Source organism: Papaver somniferum, chromosome 2 (assembly GCF_003573695.1).
Source record: "Papaver somniferum cultivar HN1 chromosome 2, ASM357369v1, whole genome shotgun sequence".
In the NCBI taxonomy this organism is placed as follows: Eukaryota; Viridiplantae; Streptophyta; class Magnoliopsida; order Ranunculales; family Papaveraceae; genus Papaver; species Papaver somniferum.
The window spans coordinates 111804728-111814734 of NC_039359.1; the positions used below are offsets into that span (position 1 = coordinate 111804728).

The 10007-nt window shown below is 37.0% G+C and overlaps 1 pseudogene; it reads right to left on the reverse strand.

Moving 5' to 3' along the window:
* Positions 1-7771: 7771 nt before the first annotated feature.
* On the reverse strand, positions 7772-7871 carry LOC113354698 (annotated as a pseudogene).
* Between the last annotated feature and the right edge of the window lie 2136 nt (positions 7872-10007).

Sequence of the window (10007 nt, forward strand, 5' to 3'; positions counted from 1 at the left end):
AGGAAATCGCCAGGCGTTATTGGGATTGTTATTTTATTGCATATCTTGTGGAAATCTAATATGTGTGATATAGTATAACCGCTCACGAATTATTTGTGTTCTTGATAAAACTATTCACAAAGGCCTGACTTATGTATTGGTATGACTTTTATTAGTGAAACCGATCTTAAGTAATCACCTGAGATGGTATGATCGAGTTTGTGATTTGTTGAACCTAATCTGGGTAATGGGGAACCGATCCTATGAAGAGGTGAAACACATCACAAAGGGGAATCGATCCTTGTATGAGGTGCAGCAATTTTGTAGCAGAAAGGGGAACCGATCCTACGGACATGTGCAACACGTTTTTAGGAAAAGGGGAACCGATCCTATGGACATGTGCAACACATATAAGTTAGATACCATATATATGTGGGGAACCAATCCTAGTACCTAGTCAACCGAACTTTGGAAATCTAGTGTGACTATACACAGTACTCACGCGGAGGTAGAATCAAAACTTATTTTGGTAGAACCGTTAAACCCACGATTTGTGATTGAGTGTTCTTGATCAAACACATAGTTCTTGAAAGTCAGATGAACCAATTCTAAAATTGTTTGGAAGTGTGGCAAACCGGTTTCAAGGTTGTAAGTATAAAAGAGGACTTACAAAGTGAGGATAGCGACATACTTTGAACATGTACAATAATGTTTATCTTTTATTGTACATGTTCAAAGTTATTCCTTAATAGCTACAGGAAGAAAATCCCAGGATCGAAATATAAATAAGTTAAGAATCTTTTAATTAAGGTTGTTAATTTTATTTTAGGAAAATGAGAATTAGTAATGTGCATTTACTAGTTGAGATTTTCCAAAGAGATTTTCGGTCATTATTTTGGACAGAGAATTTCCAGGAATTATGTAAACCGAATACGGAATATATTAAAAATATTTGAGAATATTTTCGGTTTTGGAAATTCCTTGGTGTCCAAACTTCCTAGTCTATAAATACTTGAAATTTGCAATTCTAGCAAACTAATTCTTCGTGACATCAAACTTCCTCGGTTGTGTTGTTACTGGTGTAGCCGCCTATTCGTAGAAGAGAGTAACCTAATTAGGCGAAATATCTTACGGCCGCTCAGTTTAAAGTCTTCTTTGGGATTGAGAATCTCTACGAGTACCGTTGGTGGGAAACTAGATAATTGCGGTTTATCTTGTGTTTTCGATTGATTTGATTGACTAACGATGGTTGAACTTTGATTGCACCTAGTTTGTTTATGCTTGAGAATATTTTCTTCTAATATAAGATTCACTCAAACTAGATCGAAGTTTCGACAGGGATCTTTAGATTGTCGTTAGTGCTAAAGACGATCTTATGATAATCCATTGTTAACAGACTCCGTTCTGTGCGTGATTGATCACGACAGATTCAAGTTGTTGTGTGCAGGTGTTTATTGAAAATCTAAGAAGATTTGAAGACAAAGAAGATATTTAAGATTTATGATTTGGGGTTCATAATCTTTGGTGTGCAAAATACTTGTTTCGGTATAAGAGGATCCAACTATAATCGTTTTATCCTTGTGGTAGATTGGATTGTTTAGTTGTGTAGATCGTCATCAATACAATTCATTGCTATTAAAAGTATTGACTGGAAAATCTTAACAATTACCTTTGGTGATTGAACATGTTAGAGCACTGCTCGGTCGAACTCGCATGCGTTGCTATCTCAAGAATGTTTGTCAATGTTAGTGATCAAAACTATAAATCTTGGTTTCTAGTCTATTATAGCTAAGTCTCGGACTAGGATAGAAAGTGTAGTTGAGCTCAAGAACTCCATGGCGATCATCATATAAGACGAAGAAATACTCAAGGAACTGGTGGAATTTCATCGACTAAAAGGTATGTGGAGACTTGAACCTATCTATCACTCAAAAGTCCATCTCCTATCTTGAGACAAAAGTCGTTTTACTATATAGATTTTGATTATATATACACATTTTCTATTTCGAGCCGAGTTTATCTCGCTTATCTATTTCTCGAAATATGTGTTGGTAAGCTTTCGCTTTGGCCAAGTTCATCTTTACCTAGTGACGAAAGTCATATTATGTTTCAATTACTTGAAAATGGCTTTGACGAAAAATAGTTTGTGAATAACAACTATATAACGTCCTCTAAGAATGTTTCAATGATTGAAATGAGAGTTTAGAATATATAACCCTTGTTGGATATAAGCATTTTGCGGTAACACATATATGTATAAGTCCTTATTCCTTGAACCAAAGTGTGCTTACTTTGATGCTCAGGAAAACCGGAACAGAGTCCGCGAACCCAGTCCACGAACTGTCGGAGGTTCGCGTCCCGAGAAAATTTTCTGGAGTTTGTGAACTGTTTACAAACTTATTCCGGGTACTTAAGTCCGCGTACTTAGGTTGGTTATTTTCTAAAAACAATTATTCGTGAACTTATACTTATATTAACTAAGGAATGCAAGTTTGCAAACCGTGGATATAAAGTTCATGAATCGATTCAAGTGAATCAAATCATTTTTGCTTCAGTTGTGTATTATATATTTCTATAAGATCTAAGCAATTGAAAAACTCTCTAATTAGTTCATTTGAGTTATCTGAACTAGTTTTGGTAAAGAAGAATATGGTTGATATGAAAGTGATCATATAGCTAACCATTTGGTTAACTACTGTTGAACCAACGAATGCATATGTTTGGGTACGGTTACACAAACCTAAAATCGTGCATTTCATTTGTGTGTAACAATCTAAGTTTTCGATCTAGCGGTCGAAAGATATTAGCTTGAATCTAATCAGGTTTTCATATAACGATGAATATCGAATGCTTTCGTAGTAAGCTAACATTGATTGCAAACCCTGATTTGAAAGACTGTATAAGGGAGAACTCTAGCAACTGGGAAACCTAATACCCACACCTCATGTGTGATACTAGTTGTATTATCTAGAGTCGATTCCCCTTTAACCTTAGGTTTCTACTGAGACCCTGTAGGTTAACGACTTGAAGACTTCATTGGGATTGTGAAGCCAGACCGATACTACTTTCTTGTAGTTGTGTGATCTGATCTTGTTGTTTCTATTGTATTGAGTACAACCGTAACGATTGGCTTGAGATTGATATCTCCGATAGGAAAGATATAAAAGTAATCACAAACATATCCGTCTCATCGTTTGTGATTCCACAATATCTTCTTTCACCGCGTCGATTAAGATTATTGTGAGGTGATTGATAATACTGAGATGTTCTTCGGGAATATAAGTTTGGTTTATCAATTGGTTTATGTTCACCTTGATTTATCAAAAGACGGAACAAAACTCGTAGGTGTTTTTGTGGGAGACAGATTAATCTATTATCGTAGACTTTTCTGTATGATACAGATTTGTTTATTAAAGTCTTCGAATTTGGGTCGTAGCATCTCTTAGTTGTGGGTGAAATCAGCTAAGGGAATCAAGTGCGTAGTATCCTACTGGGATCATAGATGTAAGGAGAGCAATTGTACCTTGGATCAGTGTGAGATTTATTGGGGTTCAACTACAGTCCAGAAAGAAGTTAGTTTGTAGTAGGCTAGTGTCTGTAGCGGCTTAATACAGTTTGTATTCAATCTGGACTAGGTCCCGGGGTTTTTCTACATTTGCGGTTTCCTCGTTAACAAAACTTCTGGTGTTTGTGTTATTTCTTTTCCGCATTATATTTTGTTATATAATTGAAATATCACAGGTTGTGCGTTTGAATCAATCAATTTGGAAGCCAACCTTTGGTTGTTGATTGAAATTGATTAATCCTTGAACATTGGTCTTTGGTACCGTTCAAGTGATTTCTCTTGTATTCAATTAGACTCGCAGATTTCTATTTGCTTGAGTAAGAATTGAATCGAGAAAGAGAGATATAACTCTTTGATATACTTTATTAAGATTGAGTCTAGTTGATTCTCTTGAAAGTTTATTGGATATAGTCCATACAGATTGCTAATCGAAATATTGGGTGTGGTTGTTGTACCCCCGCTTTTTCAATTGGTATCAGATCAGGCAAACACGTTTAAAGACCTGATAAGTCATGTTTGTGGCGATCTGACTATATGGACAATAAATTTCTAGAAACGCTTCACCAAGATAAAAAACCAATCGTAGAAGAAGTTCTGATAAACTGGTTATTCTCCAGAAAAAGTTGGATGAACAAATCCGGATCAACTCTGATCTTGTCGCAGAAATTGCAATTCTTAAGGATTTGAAATTTGTCAAAATTCCCTTGATGGATCTGAATAACTCCAGTTGTTCTTCTATGGATAACGGTCGTAAGTCAGATGATAAATAACGTTAAGATGTTGTAAAAACTTATATGACTCAGAACTGCTCATACGAGCTTAAAGATGTTGGCCCATGTTTGTTTTGTGATTCCTCCAATCACTTTCAACATAATTGTATGTCCTTCCAAAAGAGCCTGAAAGTTGCAAGTAATCTTCATAAGAAAACTAAACAACTGGTTGCTTCTCTAAAAGGATGTACAAAAATAACAAGAAACCCTAAGCAGTAAAGTACTGATAGTATGTGAGCCTTTGCTTTAAAATCAACATCACCCTTTCAATGGTTTCTTGACATTGGATGTAGCAGACATATGACATGTGATCTCACATGGTTTGTTGATAGACACATTTTTGTGTCTGATATAGTATCAATTGTATATATTTTTAGTGCTCGATTTTGTATTTATTTTGGCTTATGTCTTTGTAGGTGTTTTTGGAAAAATAAGATTTTGCGGCGAAATTGGCTCGAAAAGTGTTTTTTGCTTTCATGGGAGGACATTTGCTATTCGGACACTCACTTTGGATAAGGGGTAACCTAATTACTAAGGGGCATCCCATTTCCAGGAAGCTGCTAATCGCACCCCTACTCTGGATAGGGGGCGACCATCTTCTACATTTGAAATTCAAAATGGCGGGAAATATCTTGACAGTTCTGGCAGATTTAGGGTTCTTAATTTGAAGGAGTTTGAGGTCGATTAAACCTCTGATTTTGATAGGATGGACTCCTTATTGGTCTAGGAATCTGATATGGGTGTTGAAATCAATTAGACTGGGCTCAATCCACGGATTTTTATCACAACAGAAAAATGGAAAGTCACGTGTGTGACCTGTTTTAGGGAATTTTAGAGAGATTCAAGTGTTGTAAACCTTCCCAAAGATTTGTATCTATTTAAGGAAGAGTTTAGAATAAAAAGGAAAGCTCAGAAACGCGTAGAAATTCTAAAACAAGAAATTGCCGCAACTTTGTCGTGAAGAGAAGGAAAGATATTTTGGAAGATTTGGGAGAGATTTAATCGGTATTTTTGATATAAATAGATTGTTTGGGTCATATAGAAGGGGTGTCGAGAGTTTGGGGACCTGAGGAGAGCCAGAGAAGAAGAAATCAGAGTTTTATCAAAATCTGTTTCTGCTGCTGCTGCTAAAGAGGAAGAACACGAAGAACATTGACGCACGAGAAACAGTCGCAGAACAGTGTCGTTGTTCAACAGCTGAAGAACATTAAGCTGTGCAGGACAGTCGTATTCTAGGGTCTTAAATTTCTGATCCTGTAACAGTTGATTAGTAACGTATATCTTCAGTATTGCAACACCAACTGTAACGGTGACTTCTGTAACATCTATACACCGTTGCAGATCTGCTGTTTTATATATTCTCTTCAATAAAACCACCTTTTGAGCCATGATTTATTATTTTGAACCTGTTTTTGATATGAGGAGCTAAACCCCAACACTGGGATGGCGGAGAAAGCCATATTTCATGCGTGTGGTAATTATGTTTAATTCTTTTTATGACTTTTTGCATTAATTTAATCGTTTTATGATTTTTCTTAATTAGTTGTGAACTCGTATGATGATGTATGCTTGGTCTAAGTGCTTTTGATGCACCATGCTAGTGATTTATAGTTAATCTTTTTAAAATCTAACCTGGCAAAGAATTAGAGTCAATAAACTAGAGCTATAATTGTCTAAGAATTTATTGTTGAACCACATGATATGAGGTTTGGTGAAATCCTAAGTCCTAGTTTCTCCGATATTGATATCATCTTTTTGTATATATTTATTAGGGTTAATATTTAAGTCTAGAATCGAGTCTACACAAGTCCGAGTTGAACGAACTTCTACTTATCACTTTCAAAACTACATCAATTTTTGGCGCCGCCGACGCGGACTTTTTTTTAGGGTTTTAGATTTATTTTATTTTTTTCCTTTTTTATGTTTTTTGGTATTTATCTTGTGTCTACAGGTTCTGGATCATAAAGAAAATTGAGCCAAAGAGTTTGATGATTTCATAAAGACTTGGAGCTAAAGATTAAAGCAAAAAGAATGGAAAAGAAGAAAATTTTATTTTAGACAATTTTAGTTTAGGGTTTGTTTATTTTTTTTAGGAAAAAAAATTTGTATTAGGGTTTATTATTTTTGTAATTTTTCTTTACTTTTTTTTTGGACTTTTGGACTTTGTGACATTATTTTTTTATTACCCTACGGAAGGGTACTTTAAATATAAACTGTTTGCAGAGAAGGAGGACAATTACGATATTGCCTCTGCACCTTGGGTTCGTACAATAGACATCGGAGTCAGTGGCCCGAGTCGACTACAACCGATTCATCCCCTGTCTGGAACGGAAGGTAAGATTCTAAACACTCGCGAATCCCCTGTCAGCGAGTTACTGGACTCCTTCGTATACATATATGTTGAGGACTGAATACGGACATTTATTTTTATAGTAAAAGGCAAGGCCTGGATATACAAGATAAGGGTTCGGATTTCATCACCGTTCTCTTCTTGCCCGCTTTAGAACACGTAACCTACGCGAACCTAAGCCTAAAATTTTGACTAGAACGAGACCGATAGGGTAACGAGCTTAACAGGAAAGTCATTCGAAAAATATTGGTTACTCTTTTAAGCATTCTTCGAAGTTCTTGACGGTTTCTGTAAGTTGAATGCGTGACTGCGCCGCCTTGTAATACCGGTGAGGCCTTGGGTATCAAAGATCCACCGAGCTTCCCTCGCCTCTATTCAACTTACGTTAACTCAGATTGATTCCAAATGGGTTTGCTTAAATTGTAACAAATTCCCGTTCGAAGGATTAAAAGCTGGTCTAGAAACAATCTAAGTGGAGCCATCATGCTTTTTTGTTTGCTAGAAATCAATAGGTTTGATTTGGTTGAGTCGGCTTTGATCTGTGTTTGCTTACCCTTCCAATTTAGAAAATTATATTGTATGCCTGAACGTAAAAGAGACGCACTAGGTAGATTTGTTAAAGAGAAACATAGTAGTTCGAAGCGTCTCGATTACCTTAATCTATAAAGTCCGACTTTTGAAGAGTCTGTTTTTGAACGTCCTTTGACTGAGAGAGAATCCTTGTTGCTCCGATAGCGTCAGAAATGGAAACTTTGAAAGCTTTGTTGAATCCAACTAGGACTACTCGTCCTTCGTGTATTAAGTTAGCTGAAACGGAGGCACCCTATGAACTGAAACCTGGGACTTTACAGATGTTCCCAATCTTTTTAGGGAAAGAAAATGAAAAGCATTATTACCATGTTAGGGATTTTGAGGAAATTTGTAGTACTCTAAGAATTAGAGGCTTAGATGATGATGCTTTGAAACTTAGGTTATTCCTATTTTCCATGAAAGATAAGGCCAAATCGTGGCTGTATAGTTTGGACTCCGAGTCAATTGAGACATATGAACAACTTACATCTGCCTTTTTCAATAAGTTTTTCCCTAGGCACAAAACATCGTCTATTAGGACGCAAATATGCACATTTTCACAACAAGAGGGAGAATCTTTATATAGGTATTTGGAAAGGTTCAATGATTTATTATCCCAGTGTCCTCATCATGGTTTAGAAAAGGTTAGGCTAGTTCAGATCCTTTATGAGGGTTTAGATTATTCCACAACGACCATGGTTGAGTCTCTATGCACTGGTGGATTTGAAAACCAAACTGTTGATGCGGCGATGGAATTTTTTAATGAAATCGCCGAAAAAACCCAGCAATGGGAAAATAGTAGGGCACCCCAGAAAACAATTCTTTTAAGTAGAGGAAACGTTAATAGGGTAGAAGGAGGCTATGAATCAGATGCCAAAATTGCTGCTATAGCAAAAAGGTTAGAAGCCTTAGAAGTGGGCCAGACTAGTGGTAGAGTGGAGCCTTTTTGGGAAGGCCAGAATATTGAAGAGCAGGCCAATGCTCTTTATAATAACACTAGATTTGATAACCGTCAAAAGATTGACCCATATTCAGAAACCTATAATCCTGGTTGGAGAAACCATCCGAACCTTTCGTGGTCTAAGGGCCAAAGTCAAGGTCAGTTTAGTAATTCTAATGCTCCCCCAGGTTTTGGCTATACTAAGAATCCTTCAGGACTAGCTCAGTTTCAGAATCAGTCAGATAAGAAAATCCTAAGTTTAGAGGAATCTCTCGCCTTGTTAACTCAGCAAACTGCAAAATTCCAGTTATCCGTAGAACAGAGTCTACAAGCTAGTAACAGGATAGGACAAGAAAATAGTCAGGCTATTTCCGAGTTAAAAACCCAGGTTGGTCTGATAAGTGATTCTTTGAGAGAAAAAGGTAAGTTTCCTAGTCAAACACAACCCAACCCTAGAGGAGTTCATGAATTAGGTGCAAAACCATCGAATCAATTGAATGTTGTTAGAACCCTTAGAAGTGGTAGAGTTGTAGACAATAAGGTAACCATGCCCGATAGTGAACATACTGTAGTTCACCCCTCAGGATCTCACCTCTCAGGACCAGTAGCTGAAGAGACTGATAAAGTTTCTGATGATGTGAATTCGGTTCCTGAAAGGTCTGATTTTGCCTAGAGCCCCATTTCCTCAGCTATTAGTACCAACAAAGAAGGAATCGAACTTTAATGACATAGTGGAGGTTTTTAAGCAAGTTACCATAAACCTTCCCTTATTAGATGCAATTAGGCAAATTCCTGCTTATGCCAAGTTCCTTAAGGATATGTGTACGCGAAAGCGAAAACTTAGCGTCCATAAGAAAGCCTTTTTAGCTAGTCACGTAAGTTCAATCATTCAGAACACCACAACTCCAAAGTACAAAGACCCAGGTTCTCCTACCATTGCTTGCACAATAGGTAACTTCCGGGTAGAAAAAGCTTTACTTGACTTAGGAGCCAGTGTGAACTTACTGCCATTCCATGTATACTTACAGCTAGGACTTGGTGAAATGAAACCTACTCAGATGACACTGCAGTTAGCTGATAGGTCTGTTAAAATCCCTCGAGGTGTTATCGAGGATGTTCTTATTGAGGTCGACAAGTTTATTTATCCAGTGGATTTCGTGGTCCTAGATACCCAACCTGTCCCTGACCCAGAGAACCAGATACCTGTGATTTTAGGTCGCCCATTTTTAGCTACGTCTAATGCGATCATTAACTGTCGAAATGGTGTGATGAGTTTATCTTTTGGTAATATGACTATGGAGATGAACATTTTTAATGTCAGTAAGCAACCTCATGAGCTAGATGACACATGTGTTGAGAGGTGAACATGATAGAAGCCTTAGTTCAGGAGTCATTACCAAACATTTGTCTGAAGACCCATTAGAAAGTTGTCTATCCCATTTTGGTTTAGATTTTGACGACGATAGCACTATTGAACAGGTGAATGCTCTATTAGATTCTACCCCTGTGTTAGACACTGATAGATGGAAAGCTAGGTTCGAACCGTTACCAGTTTCTGAGACTACCCTAATTCCTTCTTTAGAAGAGCCCCCAAAGTTGGACCTTAAACCACTACCCGATACTCTAAAGTATGTGTTTTTAGGCCCATCTGAGACTTTACCTGTGATTGTAGCTTCCAATTTGGATAGTGATCAGGAAAGTAGGCTAGTAAATGTACTTCAAGACAATAAGGAAGCTTTAGGGTGGACTATAGCAGACATTAAGGGTATAAGTCCTACTGTGTGTATGCATCAGATTCATTTAGAGGAAGACTCCAAACCTTCTAGGGAGATG